The sequence below is a fragment of the Sus scrofa genome, chromosome X, assembly GCF_000003025.6.
Source record: "Sus scrofa isolate TJ Tabasco breed Duroc chromosome X, Sscrofa11.1, whole genome shotgun sequence".
NCBI classification, from domain to species: domain Eukaryota; kingdom Metazoa; phylum Chordata; class Mammalia; order Artiodactyla; family Suidae; genus Sus; species Sus scrofa.
In genome coordinates, this window is record NC_010461.5 from 28,498,020 (window position 1) to 28,517,607 (window position 19,588).

Here is a 19,588-nt window from a genome sequence, read left to right on the forward strand (position 1 = left end):
CAAAGTTTAATATTGAGGTATATGTGGGAAGCATATAATAGATAAAGTTATGCTGTGAGGAACAATGTTCAGTAGAACTTTCTGCAAAGATGGACATATTCTTTACCTGCACAGTCCAATACATCCCACTAGCCTCATGTGGGTACTGAACACTTGAAACATGGCAAGTATGTCTGGGGATGTTAATTTTTAATTTAATCTAATCTAACTTAAATTTTAAAAGCTACAATGCGTCGTGTCAATTTTAATTGTATGGTGCAGATCTAGTGTCTTCCTTCTGAAAGCAAATAGATAAAGATATGTAGACATAAAGATTACATAATATAGCAACATCAAAAATAATTTCAGAGAAATAAGTGATCATCTAGACTGGACATTTCCCAAGCCCACCAAGTTCTGGGAATGCTCATAAAATAATCCCTGTATTTTTAAATATTTTTTAAAAATTCTCCAATTTAAAGAAGTAGTCACAAGTGAATAGAGAGCTTTTGAATTTTAAATTTCAAGAACTAGGATTATTGGATTCAAGGTCAAAGAGTACAAAATGCTAAAAGAGCATATGGACAATGGAATACACCAAATCAGGAAAAACTGTAATATACAAAATACTAACTAAAATTTAGCAGAGTAAAGGAAATAAAACACTATAAAATGATAGTATTCATTTTTAAAAAATTATTTATAGCCTAGCTGGAATATATATATATACACATACACATATATATATTTTTAAATTATGCCATCAAGGGCAGCAAATGAGAACTCAGGTTTATCTCATCAGTAGCAAAACTCCAAAGCATAAAGACATATTTTAGCATCTTGGATTCTACTTGAAAATTTATTCGAAGTACAAAGATTGTAGTGTTCAGGGATTTCATGCCCCCAGGATCTCATACCAATTAGCAGGTGAAACTTCTGGGTTATCTTGAAAGTCAGTTTCACAAAGACCTTACTGAATTGTTTACAAGCATGTGCACAACCATGGAAGCTCTCAGTTTGCTAGGTGAACTGAAAAGTCCATGAAAATATTTGTCCTTTGTCTTTTTAGGGCCGCAGCCGTGGCATATGGAGGTTCTCAGGCTAGGAGTCCAATCAGAGCTGTTGCTGCCGACCTAACCACAGCCACAGCAACGACAGATCCAAGCCATGTCTGCGACCTACACCACAGCTCATGTCAACGCTAGATCTTTAACCCACGGAGTGAGGCCAGGGATAGAACCCACAACCTCATGCTTCAGAGTCAGATTCATTTCTGCTGTGCCACGACGGGAACTGCTACAATATATATTTAAAGGTAACAGCCTAAACTCCAAAATTCACATTTTCTCAATTCTCAACTTTTGTCTTCTAAATTCTCTGTCCTTAACATCTAATTGGCACACATTTCCCATTACTTTAAATTTGTTCTCCAATTAAAAAGCAAATGCTATGTGCAAAGGACCCTGAGCATTTAGAAGAAAAAAAAAGCACATTCTAAATCAATATATAATATCTAAATATTCACAGCTATCAAGGGCTACAGCAAGATTTTGGTTATGATATTCTTATAAACATATCCTTTGAAAAATAAACCTTGTTTAGAAATAGCATTATCTCTGACTTTCATAAATTTCTTATACTTAAGTATAACAATGACAAATGGAAAGAAGTTTGTTTACAACTGACATCAGTAACATTTTGTTCCACGTTTGAGGTATCAAGTGTTAGCAAAAAAAATTTTTTTTCTTGCTTTTTAGGGCCACACCCATGGCATAAGGAAGCTCCCAGGCTAGAGGCTGAATTGGAGCTACAGCTGCTGACCTACACCACAGCTCATGGCAACGCCAGATCCTTAATCCACGGAGTGAGGCCTGGAATTGAACCCACTTCCACATGGATACTACTTGGGTTCATTACCACAGAGCCATAATGAGAACTCCAGAAAAAATTAATTTCAATTTATTCTTTAAAAAATATTTTGCCATATGATATCACTTACAACTGGAATCTAATATCCAGCACAAATGAACATCTCCTCAGAAAAGAAAATAATGGACTTGGAGAAAAGACTTGTGGCTGCCTGATGGGAGGGTGAGGGAGTGGGAGGGATTGGGAGCTTGGGCTTATCAGACACAATTTAGAATAGATTTACAAGGAGATCCTGCTGAGCAGCATTGAGAACTTTGTGTAGATACTCATGTTGCAACAGAACAAAGGGTGGGGAAAAAAATGGAATGTACACATGTAAGGATAACTTGATTCCATTGCTATACAGTGGGACAATAAAATTAAAAAAAAAATAGGAGTTCCCATCGTGGCGCAGTGGTTAACGAATCCAATTAGGAACCATGATGTTGCGGGTTCGGTCCCTGCCCTTGCTCAGTGGGTTAACGATCCGGTGTTGCCGTGAGCTGTGGTGTAGGTTGCAGACATGGCTCGGATCCCGCGTTGCTGTGGCTCTGGTGTAGACCGGTGGCTACAGCTCCGATTGGACCCCTAGCCTGGGAACCTCCATATGCCGCAGGAGTGGCCCAAGAAATAGCAAAAAGACAAAAAATAAATAAATAAATAAAAATAAATAAAAATAAAAATAAAAAAATATTTTGCTAGCTTTGTACTGAGGGACATTTTTTAAAAAACTAGTTAAAAAATGAAAACTACTGAGTTCCCTTGTGGTGTAGCAGGGTAAGGATCCAGCATTGTCATGGTAACAGCTAGGATTGCTGCTATGGTGTGTATTCTTTCAGTATATTGCAAGAATGTATAATATACATCTAACAAGGGGGTGTAGTAACTAAGCAGTACACATAAAGGCCAATCAGCCTATAGCCTGTCAGTGTCCATACCAAGTGACCAGGTCTTCCTTCTGATATCTTTGTCCCTATGATGCATTATTGGTTAAATATTTTGAATACCATCCCTGACTATATCCAAACTATCAAGCTACTTTTGCTTTTAGTAGTCAGATAGGTTCAAATCTGTTTGCTTCAACTTCATTGAAATATTCCTAGAAGCAGCATATCATGCCTGAAAGAGAGATGAACTTGTAACTGGATCGTCAGGGTTTTAATATTGGATCTAATACTTTCTGTTTCTATGATCTTGGATATATGACTTAATCTTATTGCTGCTCTTTGTATCCTATGTAATATAGAATAAAATAAAGCTGATTCTATATCACATACTTACTATGAAATACATATGAAATAATGTACATACACTGTAATTTGGTGCACAATGTAAGGCACTCCATTTTTATTATGGTTATGTCAATGTTTTTAAAATCTTTCACAAACCTATTTGTGCCCCACTTTCCTCCTCTGTCAAATTGGAAAAGTAATAGTACATATACTCCAGAGATGATACTTTTGTTGTGGTAATAATGGTAGTATTCTTATAATATATATATGAGGTAACTGAAATATTGTGGTTAAGAAAACAAGATATTTAAGCTTGAATACTATGAATTAAATAACCAATTTTAAGTTTATCTCTGTGTTAGTAATACTAATTGATTATTCCATTAGATGCTTATAATAAAGAGATTATGTTCATGGCATTCAGAAACCATTACTGATGATAATTACTTTTCATCATTTATAAAGAAAAGAAGGTGTTCAGATTCTACTCATATAATTTCACATAAAAAATAAAAATCAATGTAGATAAAATAGAAATCACTCTGATAAGGAAAGCATAATTCTAAAACTTTAACTCAAAGAACACCAGTTTGTTGTCATTCTTACTGTTGTCATTTTTTCTTATTCTTTCTGTCTTCTTCTTTCTGTCTTTTTATTTCTTTTAAGCTGATGTAGTTCAAATTTACAGTACCCAAAATCTTGATCCTTTGTGGCCTTACTCATTGAGTTAAGGACCCTGTGTTGCTGTGAGCTGTGGTATAGGTCACAGACACGGTTTGGATGTTGTGCTGCTGTGGTTGTAGCCAACAGCTGTAGCTCCAGTTTGACCCCTAGCCTGTGAATTTCCATGCACTGTGGGTACAACCCTAAAAAATAAAAAAATAAGAAAGAAAAAGAAAAGAAAACAACAAAGAATATAAATGAAACCAAAAGATGGTCCTTCAAAAAGATCAACAAAATTGCTAAATCATTAGCCAGTTTCATCAAAAAAAAAAAGGGACAGGACTCAAATCAATAAGATTAGAAATGAAAAAGGAGAAGTTACAACTGACAGCATCCAAACACAAAGGATCTTAAGAGACTACTATGAGCAACTATATGCCACTAAAATGGACAGCCCAGAAGAAATGGGAAAATTCTTCCAAAGACTTCCAAGACTGAACCAGGAAGAAATAGAAAATATGAATAGACCAATCTCAAGTACTGAAATTGAAACTATGATTTTAAAACTTCCAAAAAAACAAAGTCCAGGACCTGGTGGCTCCACAGCTGAATTCTATCAAACATTCAAAGAAGAGTTAACACCTATTCTTCTGAAACTCTTTCAAAAAATTGAAGGAACACTCCCTATCTCATTCTATGAAGCATCACCCCAAAACCAAAACCAGACAAACATATCACAAAAAAATGAAAATTACAAGTCAACGTCATTGATGAATATAGATACAAAAATCTTCAGCAAAATATTAGCAAACCAAATCCAACCATATATTAAATGGATTGTATATTATGATCAAGTGGGATTTATCCCAGGGATGCAAGGATTCTTCAATATCACCAAATAAATCAATATGATATACAATATCAACAAACTGAAGAGTAAAAACCATATGATCATCTCAATAGATGCATAAAATATTTTTGACAAATTCAATACCCATCTCTAATAAAAACTCTCCAGAAAGCAGGCATAGAGGGACATAATAAAATTCATATACAACAAACCCACAGCTAACAGCATGCTTAATTGTGAAAAGCTGAAAGCATTGCCACTAAGATCAGGAACATGACAAGGATGTCTGCTCTCACCACTGCTATTCAACATAGTCTTGGAAGTCTTAGCCATGGCAATCATTGAAGAAAAATAAACTAAAGGAGTCCAAACTGGAAAAGAAGAAGTAAAATTGTCACTGTTTGCACATGACATGATACTATACATGGAAAATCCTAAGGATGCCACTAAAAAACTGTTAGAGCTCATCAATTAATTTGGTAAAGTTGCAGGATACAAAATTAATACACAGAAATCTCATGCATTCCTATAAACTAACAGTGAAAGATTAGAAAGAAAAATTATGGAAACAATTCCATTTACCATCACACCAAAAAAGAATAAAATACCTAGGAATAAACCTACCTAAACAATCAAGAGACTTTTACTCCAAAAACTGTAAGATGATGATGAAAGAAACCAAAGATGACACAAAAAGATGGAAAGATGAATATTGTCAAAATGAGTATACTATCTAAGGCAATCTAAAGATTCAACAAAATCTATCAAATTATGAATAACATTCTTCACAGGACTTGAACAAAATATTTTTAAAATATGTATGGAAACACAAAAGACCAAGAATAACCAAAGCAATATTAGAAAAGAAAAGCAGAACTGGAGCAATCGGGCTTCCTGACTTCAGACTATACTATAAATCTACATTCATCAAAATGGTATGGTACTGGCATAAATACAGAAATATAGATCAGTGGATCAGGATAGAAAGCCCAAAAATAAACCTAAGAACCTGTGGTCAATTAAGCTATGACAAAGGAGGCAAGAGCATAGAATGGAGAGTATACAGTCTCTTCAATAAGTGGTGATGGGAAACCGGACTGCTACATATAAAAGAATGAAATTACAGCATTTTATAAGAACATACACAAAAATAAATTCAGAATAGATTAAAGACTAAATGTAAGGCCAGACACATACTATAAAATTCCTAGAGGAAAACATAGGGAGAACACTCTTTGACATAAATCATGGTAAAATCTTGTTTGATTTACCTTCTAGAGTAATGAAAATAAAAACAAAAATAAACCAATGGGAATTATTTAAACTTAAAAACTGTTGCATAGCAAAGGAAACCATTTAAATTATTTAAACTTAAAAACTGTTGCATAGCAAAGGAAACCATTTAAAAAGATGAAAAACTGCCCAGAGAATGGTGTAAAATCTTTGAAAAAAAAAGCAATCAACAAGGGTTTAATCTCCAAAATATACAAAAATCTCATATAGCTTTAAATCAAAGAACAATACAATCCAATTTTAAAAACGGGCAGAATATCTAAATAAACATCTCTCCAAAGAGAACAAATTGCCAAAAAACACATGAAAATTTGCTTATCATCACTAATTAGCAGCAAAATGCAAAGCAAAACTACAAGGAGGTATCACCTGATACTAGCCAGAATTGCCATCATCAAAAAGTCTACCAAAAATAGGAGTTCTAGTCATTGCTCAGTGGTTATTGAATCCAACTAGGAACCATGAGGTTACAGGTTCGATTCCTAGCCTTGCACAGTGGGTTAAGGATCTGGTATTGCCATGAGCTGTGGTGTAGGTCACAGATGCAGCTCAGATCCCGAGTTGCTATGGTTCTGGCATAGGCTGGCAGCTATAGTTCCGATTAGACCCCTAGCCTGGGAACCTCCATATGCCACAAGTGCAACCTTAGAAAAGACAAAAAGACAAAAAAAAAAGTCTACCAAAAATAAATGCTGGAGAGGGTGTGGAGGAAAAGGAACCTTTTTACACTGTTGTTGGGAATGTGAATTGGTACAACCACTGTGGAAGACAGTATGGAGCTTCCTCAGAAAACAGAATATAGAACTACCATATGATCCAGCTATCCCACTCCTGGACATATACCCATAGAAAACCATAATTTGAAAAGAAAAATGCACGCCAATGTTCATTATAGCACCATTTACAATAGCCAAGACATGGATGCAACTTAAACATCCACTGACAGAGGAATAGATAAGAAGGTGTGATACATGTATGCAAGGAATATTATTTAGCCATTAAAGAATGAAATAGAGGGGATGAGGAAGATGGTGGAGTAGTAGGACATGAGGCTCACCTACCCTGACAAATACATTGAGAATGCATCTACATGTGGAACTATTCATGGAGAAAAACTGCTAAAAACTGACAAAAGACCTCACTGTCATGATAGAGCAAGAAAAACTTCTTGAAACCAGATAAGACAAAAGAAAGAAGAAAGAATGAAAAGAGAGACGTGAAAGAAGCAAGACAGAGGAATTCCCCTTGTGGTGCAGTGGAAACAAATCTGACTAGGAACCATGAGGTCGTGGGTTTGATACCTGGACTCACTCAGTGGGTTAAGGATCTGGCATTGCCATGAGCTGTGGTGTAGATCACAGACACTGTTCAGATCTGGTGTTGCTTTGGCTGTGGTGTAGACTGGTGGCTACAGCTCAAATTAGACCCCTAGCCTGGGAACCTCCATATGCTGCAGGGGTGGCCCTAAAAAGACCGAGAAAAAGACAAAAAAAAAAAAAGAAGCAAGATAGGACCTGTACCCCTAGAAGGGAGCTGGAAAGAAAAAAATCTGCTGCATGCTGGGAAGTTACCCCACCAGCAAGAAGATCAGCCAAGACACAGAAGGAACTCTAGATAATCAATGTGAAGCAGTTAAAATGGAAACAAATTTCCACAAATGGTCAGTGCTATAGGGAAATGTATGTAGGTGTCAGCAGGTGTCAGGAACTAAAACTCTGGCCTTAGAGGTCAGACAAAAGAGAGATATGGGGCTGGTGATGTGGGGAGAAGAAAAAAAAATAACAGGGTAGGGCTCATGGAAAGAGCCTGGAGGGACTAGACTATAGGGTGACCACATTTGAGAGTGCAGGCAGAAAACATCCAGTCAGGCTTAGAGGCTAGGCACCATTGTTTTGGGGTGCTGGAAGGAAGGGGAAGGATGTACCACTACCATATTGTTCCCTGTGCACATGCTTTTAGGCTGCAAGACACAGTCTGCTTCAGCTCTGGGAGCAACTTGGCAGCAGAGGCTGCCTAGCAACAGCTGAGAAGCAGCCCTTCACTAAGGGCTACAGAGAACTTGTAATAAGTGGACCAGATGGCTTCACAGGTGGAGTCTACCAAACATACAAAGAACTTATATACCCATCCTTCTTAAACTTTATCAAAAAGTTGAACAGGAAGGAATAATCCCAAAGACATTCTATTAAGCCACAACCACCTTAATACTAAAACCAAAGATACTACCAAAAAAGAAAGTATGGGCCAATATCTTCAATGAACATAGACACAAAAATTCTCAACAAAATTTTAGCCAAATGAACCAACAACATATAAAAAAGATCTGGAATTCTTCTCTCCCAGACAATATTACAAAGCTACAGTGAGTAAGACAGTGTGGTACTGGTACCAAAACAGACATACAGAGCAATAGAACAGAATAGAGAACCCAGAAATAAACACAGACACCTATGGTCAATTAATCTTTGACAAAGGAGGTAAGAATATAAAATGGGGAAAAGACAGTCTTTTTAGCAAGTAGTTCTGGGAAAACTGGACAAGTGCATCTAAATCAATGAAACTGTAACACACCCCAACACAATGCACAAAGATAAACTTAAAATGGCTTAGAGACTTAAATGTAAGACAAGAAACCATCAAACTCCTGGAAGAGAACATAGGCAAAACATTCTCTGACAGCAACCTCACAAATGTTTCTCAGGTCAGTCTCACAAGGCAACAGAAATAAAAGCAAAAATAAACAAATGGGACCTAATCAAACTGATAAGTTTTGCAAACCAAGGGAAACCAAAAAGAAAAAAAAAATACAACTTACAGAATGGGAGAAAATAGTTTCAAACAATGTAAGTCACAAGGGCTTCATCTCTAAAATATACAAACAACTTATACAACTCAACAGCAAAAAAAGCCAACAACCCAGTGGAAAAATGGGCAAAAGACCTGAATGGACATTTCTCCAAAGAAGGTATACAGATGGCCAATAAGTACATGAAAAAATGCTCAACATCCCTGATTATTAGAGAAATGCAAATCAAAATTACCGTGAGATACCACCTCATACCAGTCAGAGTGGCCATCATTAATAAGTCCACAAATAACAAGTGCTGGAGATACTGTGGAGAAAAGAGAACCCTCCTGCACTGTTGGTGGGAAGGTAAATTGGGACAACCACTATGGAAAACAGTATGGAGGTACCTTAGAAAACTATGCATAGAACTACCATATGACCCAGCAATCCCACTCTTGGGCATATATCTGGACAAAACTTTCCCTGAAAAAGACACATGCACCCACATGTTCATTGCAGCACTATTCACAATACCCAAGACATGGAAACATCCTAAATGTCCATTGAGCGACAACTGGATTAAGAAGATGTGGTATATATACACAATGGAATACTACTCAGTCATAAAGAATAACAAAACAATGCCATTTGCAGCAACATGGATGGAACTAGAGACTCTCATACTGAGTGAAGTAAGTAAGAAAGAGAAAGACAAATACCATATAACATCACTTATATCTGGAATCTAATATATGGCACAAATGAGCCTTTCCACAGAAAAGAAAATCATGGACATGGAGAACAGAGTTGTGGTTGTCGAGGAGGAGGGGGAGGGAGTGGGATGGATTTGGAATTTGGGGTTAATAGATGCAAATTATTGCTTTTGGAATAGATAAACAATGAAATCCTGCTATATACCACTGGGAACTATGTCTGGTCACTTGTGATGGATCACAATAATGTGAGAAAAAAGAATGTATAAATGTATGTATGACTGGGTCACCCTGCTATACAGTGGAAAATTGACAGAACACTGTAAACCAGCTATAATAGAAAAAATAAAAATCATTATAAAATTAAAAAATTAAAAATATAAACTCCGAAGGTCTTAGACTTAAAAGTAAGGCAAGATACCATAAAACTCCTAGAAGAGAACATAGGCAAAACATTCTCTGACAACAACCACACAAACGTTTCCTTAGGTCAGTCTCACAAAGAAATAGAAATAAAAAAAAAAAAACCAATGGGACATAATCAAACTTAAAAGCTTTTGCACAGCAAGAGAAACCATTAAAAAAAAAAAGACAATTTACAGAATGGGAGAAAATAGGTTCAAATGATGCAACCGACAAGGGCTTAATCTCCAAAATATACAAACAACTCATATAACTCAACAGCAAAAAAACAACAACCCCATTGAAAAATGGGCAAAAGACCTGAATAGACATTTTTCCAAAGAAGATATACAGATGGCCAACAAACACATGAAAAAAATGCTCAACATCACTGATTATTAGAGAAATGCAAATCAAAACTACCATGAGATACCACTTCACACAGGTCAGATTGGCCATCATTAACAAGTCAACAAATAACAAATGCTGGAGAGGGTGTGGAGAAAAGGGAACCCTCCTACACTATCAGTGGGCATGTAAATTGGTAAAACTACTATGGAAAATAGTACATAGGTGCCTCAGAAAAATAAATATAGAGTTACCATATGATCCAACAATCCCACTCCTGGGCATATATCAAGAAAAAATTTTCACTGAAGAAGATACATGCTCCTGCATGTTCACTGCAGCACTATTCACAATAGCCAAAACATGGAAACAACCTAATTTCCATCAAGAGATGAGTGGATTAAGAAGATGTGGTACATATACAAAATGGAATACTACTCATCCATAAAAAAAGAACAAAATCATGTCATTTGCAGTAACAAATGAAGTCAGAAAAGAAATACAAATACCATATGATATCACTTATATCAGGAATAAAATATATGGCACAAATGAACATGTCTACAGAAAATAAAAATCTCATGGACATGGAGACTTGTGTTTGCCAAGGGGTAATGGGAGAGAGTGGAATGAACTGAGACTTTGCAGTTAGTACATGCAAACTATTGTATTTGGATAGGATAAAAAATGAAATCCTGCTGTGTAGCCAGGGAACTATATATAATCACTTGTGATGGAACATGATGGAGGATAATATGAGAAAAAGAATTTATATATATATATATATATACACATTTTGGGTCATTTTGCTGTACAGCAGAAATTGCCATAACACTAAATCATCTATAATAAAATTAAAAAAAATGCATTTGAAATTAAGAAAACAGCAACCAGAAACAATTCTGCACACATAGAGATGGTATATCAAAATACACTGGAAACCAGAAAACAAATAACTATAATGGACACACACATAAAAAAAGTAAAAGCAAGAGGAGACAAGATGGTGGAAGAGTAGGGAGACATGCTCGCCCTCTCCCACAAACACAACAAAAAAAGCACATCTACAGAATAAATGACTCGCACAGAACAGCAACCAATCGCTGGCAGAAGAACCTAAACTTCAATAACGGCAAGAAGTTCGTGATATTACTAGGCAAAACAAGAGAAAAGAGAGTGAGAGAAGGTGAATCCAAGCTGGACGGGTGCTCCCGAAAGGGAACTGAGGAGGAGAAAGGGATCCCGCACCCTGGAAAGTCAACTACTCAGGGGAAAGATCAAATGAACCAGAGGAATCTTCAGATGCAGAGAAGAGTGTAGCAGTAAGTTGGAGTTCTGAAAAGCTGATCAAGAATCGAACGGACCATCTGAACTACGGGCACAGTCACCAAAAATTAAGACCCCAGGGTGGGGGCTGGGCACCGAGACCTTGGCTCCAGGGGTTAGTCCCCGAGAAAGGGCTGGGGGGACGGGGTGGAGCAGAGACTGCTTGGGAGGTCTAGAAACCGGTCTGTCAAGTTTGACAGGGCAGGGACTGCCTGGGAGACTAGAAAACAAATCTGTCACAGAGGAAGGGAGCAATATTCTAGGGGCAGGGAAGTGGAAAGTCACATCAGAGGGAACCTGGGAGAAGAGCCTGGTCTGCGCCCATGCTGGGGAGGGGAGAGAAGAAGGGGTGGGTCCCCATAGAATACTCCCCACGCCACAGCAAGCTTACCGGCCCGCTAGCTAGCAGAAAGCTGTGCTTCCCAGTGCATCCCCTCCCCCCACCCCCACCACCCCCTATGCTCTCGCCAGACCTGGGGCTGCCTGCCATCCGGGAGGGTGGCCTCAAAAATTGCCTGAAGCTACCACCACAGGGGCTGTCCCTGCACAGGCCTGCTTGCCCTTTGGAGGGGCTACACTTCTGCAGAGCAGCACCAAACACCACCAGCCCCTGAGAAAAGGCCTGCAGCCCAGAAAAGCTAGAACAAGCCTAGCCAGGCCATGAAAAGATCTGCCTAATTCTCAGACAGTCTTTTTGAGTTGGGCTTCCCTGGGGAGGAGCCTCTCGGGTTTTCAGCGGCCCTGCTAGCCGCCCAAGCCCCCAGGGGGTGCCGAGCTATAGCGGATCAGCTGCATAGGACTGCCAGCTCCAGGCAGGACCCCCTGCAGCCCAGAAAAGCTGCAACAAGCCTGGCTGAGCCGGGAAAAGATCTCAGACAGTCTTTCTGAGTCGGACTGCCCTGGGGAGGAGCCACTTGGGTTTTCAGCAGCCCTGCTAGATGCTCAAGCCCTCAGGGGGTGCCCCACTCCCACGGAATAGCTGCTCAGCACCACCAGCCCCTGGAGGAGCCCCTGCAGCCCAGAAAAGCTACAACAAGCTTGGCCAGACTGTGAAAAGATCTGCCTACATTCTCAGGCCATCCTTCTGAATTGGGCTGCCCTAGGGAAGAGCCTCTTAGGTTCTCAGTGACCCAGATAGCTTCTCCAGCCCCCAGGGGGCGCTGCACTCCTGAGGAACAGCTGCCCAACACCGCCAAACCCCTGCAAGAACCCCACAGCCTAAAAACACCAGAGCAAGCTCTGCATGACCAAGTGAAATCTGCTACCATCATGGTGTGGACCTCCCAGTCCTGTCTGCCCTCAGGAAGTCCTCCTTTGCTTCAAAGAGACCCTGTTAGCCCCATCAACACTCCAGAAAAGCCACACTGCCTCAAAAAAGACTGACCAACAACGCCAGCCCTCAGGAAACATTCCATGGCAGTGATAAGGCAAACACTGCCCAGTCACAGAGAGTACAACTCCCTCAGGAAAAAAGAAAACAACAAGCAAGATGAAGAAGCTGAGAAACCACCCCCAGCCAAACCAACAGGAGAACTCACCTAAAACAGTCAACAATGAAACAGATCTCTGCAGTCAGACAGACCTGGAGTTCAAAAGAGAAATAGTGAAAATACTGAAGGAATGAAGAGAAGATATGAACAGTAATGCAGATACCCTCAGAAAGGAACTAGAAAATATAAGGAGGCGCCAAGAAAAACTAGAAAATTCATTTGCAGAGATACAAACTGAACTAAGGGCAGTAAAATCCAGAATGAATAATGCAGAAGAATGAATCAGTGATATGGAAGATAGAATAATGGAAATCACCCAATCAGGTCAGCAGACAGAAAACCAAATCAAAAAACTGGAAAGCAATATAAGAGACCTATGTGATAATATAAAGCGGGCCAATCTACGCATAATAGGAATTCCAGAAGGAGTAGAAAAAGATAAGGGAATGGAAAATATATTTGAAGAAATTATCGCTGGAAACTTCCAAAACCTAAAGGATACTGAGTTCAAGATACAGGAAGCACAGAGGGCCCCAAACAAGTTGAACCCAAATAGACCCACAGCAAGACACATCATAATAAAAATGGCAAAAGTTAGTGATAAAGAGAGGATCCTAAAGGCAGCAAGAGAAAAGCAGAATGTTTCCTACAAGGGAACCCCCATAAGCTTATCATCTGATTTCTCCACAGAAACACTACAGGCCAGGAGGGAATGGCAAGAGATATTTAAAGTGCTAAAAGGAAAAAATATGCAACCTAGAATACTCTATCCAGCAAAAATATCATTTAAAATAGAAGGGGAAATAAAAATTTTTTCCAACAAACAAAAACTAAAAGAATACAGCAACACAAAACCCAGGCTAAAAGAAATACTGAAAGGGCTTCTCTAAACCAAAAAGAAAGGAAGGAAAGGGAAGAAAAAAGAAAAGAAAAAAAAAAGAACAAGAGGAAGAACTAGGACTGAAGAAACCACAATCAGAGAGCAGTCACTCAAATAAGCCAGCATACAGATTTAATCATGAACATGCTTCAAACAAAATAAAATTAAAAAGAAAAAAATAAAAAAGAGTCATCAAAACCATAAAATGTGGGCAAGGGATGTTAGGAAATAAATAACCCTTTTTGTTTGTTAGTTTGTATGTTTCTCTTCTTAATTTTAATATAATAATGAAGTGTTTGAACTTACAGGACCATCAGGCTAAAACACACAATTATAGGAAGGGGTTAGCATACTTAAAAAACAGGGCAACCGCAAGCCAAAACCAAATATTGCATTTGCAAAAAATGAAAAAAAAAAACCACTCAAGCAGATAACAGGAGACCATCCAACAAAAAAAAAAAAAAAAAGAAAGGAATAAAGAAAGAATGGAGAACCATAGAATCAACTGGAACACGAGGTTCAAAATGGCAATAAATAATCATCTATCAATTATCACCTTAAATGTCAATGGAATGAATGCCCCAATCAAAAGACACAGAGTGGCTGAGTGGATAAAAAGGCAAAAAGCTTCAATATGCTGCCTACAAGAAACTCACCTTAGGACAAAGGATACATATAGATTGAAAGTGAAAGGGTGGGTAAAAATATTTCATGCCAATAGTCATGACAGAAAAGCGGGAGTTGCAATACTCATATCAGACAAAATAGACTTTAAAACAAAAGACATAAAGAAAGACAAAGAAAGACACTACTTAATGATTAAGGGATCCATCCAAGGAGAGGATATTACTATAGTCAACATATATGCCCCAAATATAGGAGCACCCAGATACATACAACAAATACTAACAGACATAAAGGGAGATATTGAGGATATACAATCATAGTAGGAGACTTGAACACCTCAGTCACATCAATGGACAGATCCTCTAGACAGAAAACCAATAAGGCAACAGAGATCCTAAAGGAAACAATAGAAAAGTTAGACTTAATTGAAATCTTCAGGACACTACGTCCAAAAAAATCAGAATGCACATTCTTCTCAAATGCTCATGGAACATTCTCAAGAATCGACCACATATTGGGACACAAAGCTAACCTCAACAAATTTAGGAGCATAGAAATTATCTCAAGTATCTTCTCTGACCACAATGCCATGTAATTAGAAACCAACCATGGGGAAAGGAAAGAGAAAAAACCTATACGTGGAGACTAAACAACATGCTACTAAAAAACCAATTGGCCAATGAGGAAATCAAGAAGGAAATTAAAAAATACCTTGAAACAAATGATAATGAAGATACAATCTCTCAAAATCTATGGGATGCTACAAAAGCAGTGCTCAGAGAGAAATTCATAGCAATACAGGCTTTCGTCAAAAAGGAAGACAGATCTCAAATTGACAACTTAACCCACCACCTAAATGAATTAGAAAAAGAAGAACAAAAAAGACCTAAAGTCAGCAGAAGGAAGGAAATTATAAAGATCAAAGAAGAAATCAATAAAATAGAGACTCAAAAAACAATAGAGAATATTAATAAAACCAAGAGCTGGTTCTTTGAAAAGGTAAACAAAATTGACAAACCCCTGGCCAGACTCACTAAAAAGAGGAGAGAAAGAACCCAAATAACCAAAATTATAAATGAAGAAGGAGAAATCACAACAGATACTGCAGAAATACAAAAAACCATAAGAGAATACTATGAAAAACTATACGGCAACAAATTTGACAATCTGGAAGAAATGGACAATTTTCTAGAATCTTACAGCCTGCCAAAACTGAATCAAACAGAAACAGACCAACTGAACAAAACAATCACTAGAAATGAAATTGAATATGTCATAAAAACACTCCCTACAAATAAAAGTCCAGGACCAGATGGCTTCATAGGTGAATTCTACCAAACATACACAAAGGATCTGGTGCCCATCCTCCTTAAACTCTTTCAAAAGATTGAAGAAGAAGGAATACTCCCAAAGACATTCTGTGATGCCACCATAACCCTAATTCCAAAACCAGAGATACCACCAAAAAAGAAAACTATCGCCCAATATCATTGATGAATATAGATGCAAAAATTCTCAACAAAACCTTAGCCAACCGAATCCAACAACATATCAGAAAAATCATACACCATGACCAGGATGGGTTCATCCCAGGATCACAAGGAGAGTTCAACACATGCAAATCAATCAGCATCATACACCACATTAACAAAAAAAAAGTTAAAAATCATATGATCATCTCAATAGATGCAGAAAAAGCATTTGACAAAGTCCAACATCCATTTATGATCAAGACCCTCGCCTTGGAGTTCCCGTCGTGGCGCAGTGGTTAACGAATCCGACTAGGAACCATGAGGTTGTGAGTTCGGTCCCTGCCCTTGCTCAGTGGGTTAACGATCCGGCGTTGCCATGAGCTGTGGTGTAGGTTGCAGACGCGGCTCGGATCCCGCATTGCTGTGGCTCTGGCATAGGCCAGTGGCTCCAGCTCCGATTCGACCCCTAGGCTGAGAACCTCTATATGCCACGGGAGCGGCCCAAAGAAATAGCAAAAAGACAAAAAAAAAAAAAAAAAAACCCTCACCAAAGTGGGTATAGAGGGAATATTCCTGAACATAATCAAAGCCATTTATGACAAACCCACAGCAAATATAATACACAATGGAGAAAAATTGAAAGCCTTCCCACTCAAATCTGGAACAAGACAGGGATGCCCACTCCCACCACTGCTCTTCAACATAGTTTTGGAAGTCCTAGCCACAGCAATTAGACAAAAAAAATAAATAAATAAAAGGCATCCATATAGGAAGAGAAGAGATAAAACTGTCACTGTGTGCAGATGACATGATACTATACATAGAAAACCCTAAGGACTCAACCCAAAAACTACTTCGACTGAACAATTACTTCAGCAAAGTAGCAGGATATAAGATCAACATTCAGCAGTCAGTCGCATTTCTGTATACCAGCAATGAAATATTAGAAAAGGAATACAAAAATACAATTCCTTTTAAAATTGCACCCCAAAAAATCAAATACCTGGGACTACACCTGACCAAGGAGGTAAAAGACTTATATGCCAAGAACTATAAAACATTCATCAAGGAAAGTAAGGAAGATGTAAAGAAATGGAAAGATATTCCATGCTCCTGGGTTAGAAAAATCAATATTGTAAAAATGGCCATACTACCCAAAGCAATCTACAGCTTCAATGCAATCCCTATCAAATTACCCATGACATTTTTCACAGAACTACAACCAAACAATCCAAACATTTATATGGAACCACAAAAGACCCAGAATCGCCAAAGCAATCCTGAGAAACAAAAACCAAGCAGGAGGCATAACTCCTCCAGACTTCAAGCAATATTACAAAGCCACAGTCATCAAAACAGTGTGGTACTGGTATCAAAACAGACAGACAGATCAATGGAACTGAATAGAGAACCCGGAAATAAACCCTGACACTTACGGTCAATTAATCTTTGACAAGGGAGGCAAGAACATAACATGGGAAAAAGAAAGTCTTTTCAGCAAGCATTGCTGGGAAACCTGGACAGCTGCATGCAAAGCAATGAAACTAGAACACACCCTCACACCATGCACAAAAGTGAACTCAAAATGGCTGAAAGACCTAAACATAAGACAAGACACCATCAAACTGCTGGAAGAGAACATAGGCAAAGCATTCTCTGACAGCAACCTCATGAATATTTTCTCAGGTCAGTCTCCCAAGACAGCAGAAATAAAAGCAAAAATAAACCCATGGGACCTAATCAAACTGACAAGCTTTTGCACAGTAAAGGAAACCACAAAGAAAACAAAAAGACAACTTACAGAATGGGAGAAAATAGTTTCAAATGATGCAACCGACAAGGGCTTAATCTCTAGGATATACAAGCAACTCATATAACTCAACAGCAAAAAAGCCATCCACCCAATTGAAAAATGAGCAAAAGACTTGAATAGACAGTTCTCCAAAGAAGATATACAGATGGCCAACAAGCACATGAAAAAAGGCTCAACATCCGTGATTACTAGAGAAATGCACATCAAAACTACCATGAGATACCACTTCACACCAGTCAGAATGGCCATCATTAATAAGTCCACCAAAAGCAAATGCTGGAAGGGGTGTGAAGAGAAGGGAATCCTCCTGCACCATTAGTGGGAATATAAGATGGTCCATCCCCTATGGAGAATAGTATGGAGGTACCTTATAAATCTATACATAGAACTACCATATGACCCAGCAATCCCACTCTTGGACATATATCCCGACAAAACTTTCCTTCAAAATGACACATGCGCCCATATGTTTATTGCAGCTCTATTCACACTAGCCAAGAGCTGGAATCAACCCAAATGTCCATCGACAGACAAACAGATTAGGAAGAAGTGGTATATATACACAATGGAATACTATTCAGACATCAAAAAGAATGACATAATGCCATTTGCAGCAACATGACTGGAACTAGAGACTCTCATACTGAGTGAAATATGTCAGGAAGAGAAAGATAAATACCATATGAAATCACTTATAACTGGAATCTAATATACAGTACAAATGAAGGAAAATCGTAGACTTGGAGAATAGACGTGTGGCTTCCTGGGGGAGAGGGAGGGAGGGATTGGCAACCATCAGGAGCTTGGGGTTAACGGATGAAAACTATTGCTCTTGGAATAGATTTACAATGAGATCCTGCTGTGTAGCATTGAGAACTATGTCTAGATACTTACATCGCTACACAACAATGGGAGAAAAAATTATGTATACATGTATGTGTTACTTGGTCCCCATGCTATACAGCAGAAAAATAAATAAATAAATAAAATTTAAAAAAAATCATAAAGAGCAGAAATTAATAACATGAAGTCAAAGAAAACAATTGAGAAGATCAATGAAATCAAAGGTGGTTCTTTGAAAAGATCAACAAGATAAAAAGAAGAGGGTTGAATTTGATAAATTTAAAAGTGACAAAGGAGAGATAAAGCTGACATTATAGAAATACAAAGCATCATGAGAGGCTATTATGATCAACCGTATGCCAATAAAATGGACAAGCTAGGAGAAATGAACAAATTCTTCCAAAGGTACAACCGACCAAGACTGAATCAGGAAGAAATAGAAAATAGGAATAAAATAGTCACAAGCACTGAAATTGAAAATGTGATTTAATAAGTTCCAAAAAACCAAAGTGTAGGACCTGATGGCTTCATAGCTGAATTGTATCAAACATTCAGAGAAGAGTTAATTCCTCTTCTTCTGAAACTGTTCCCAATAATTGTAGAGGAAGGAACACTCCCTACCCTGTTCTATCTCCCTGATACCAAATCTAGACAAAGATACCACAAAAAAAAAGGAAATTACAGGCCAATATCGCTGATGAATATAGATGTAAAAATATTAGCTAACCACATCCAAATATATATTTAATATATCATACACCATGATCAAGTAGGATTTATCCCAGGGATGCAAGGATTCTTCAATATCTGCAAATCAGTAAGTGTGATACACCACAACAAAGTGAAAAATAAAAACCATATGATCATCTCAATAGATTCAGAAAAAGCTTTTGAAAAAATTCAACACCTATTGTTGATAAAATTCTCCAGAAAGTGGGCAGAGAGGTGAACCACCTCAATA

General features: G+C 38.0%; 1 protein-coding gene across 16 annotated transcripts in view; it reads right to left on the reverse strand.

Moving 5' to 3' along the window:
- Positions 1-19,588, reverse strand: part of DMD (dystrophin) — a 2,622,506-nt gene that overhangs the window by 1,469,797 nt on the left and 1,133,121 nt on the right.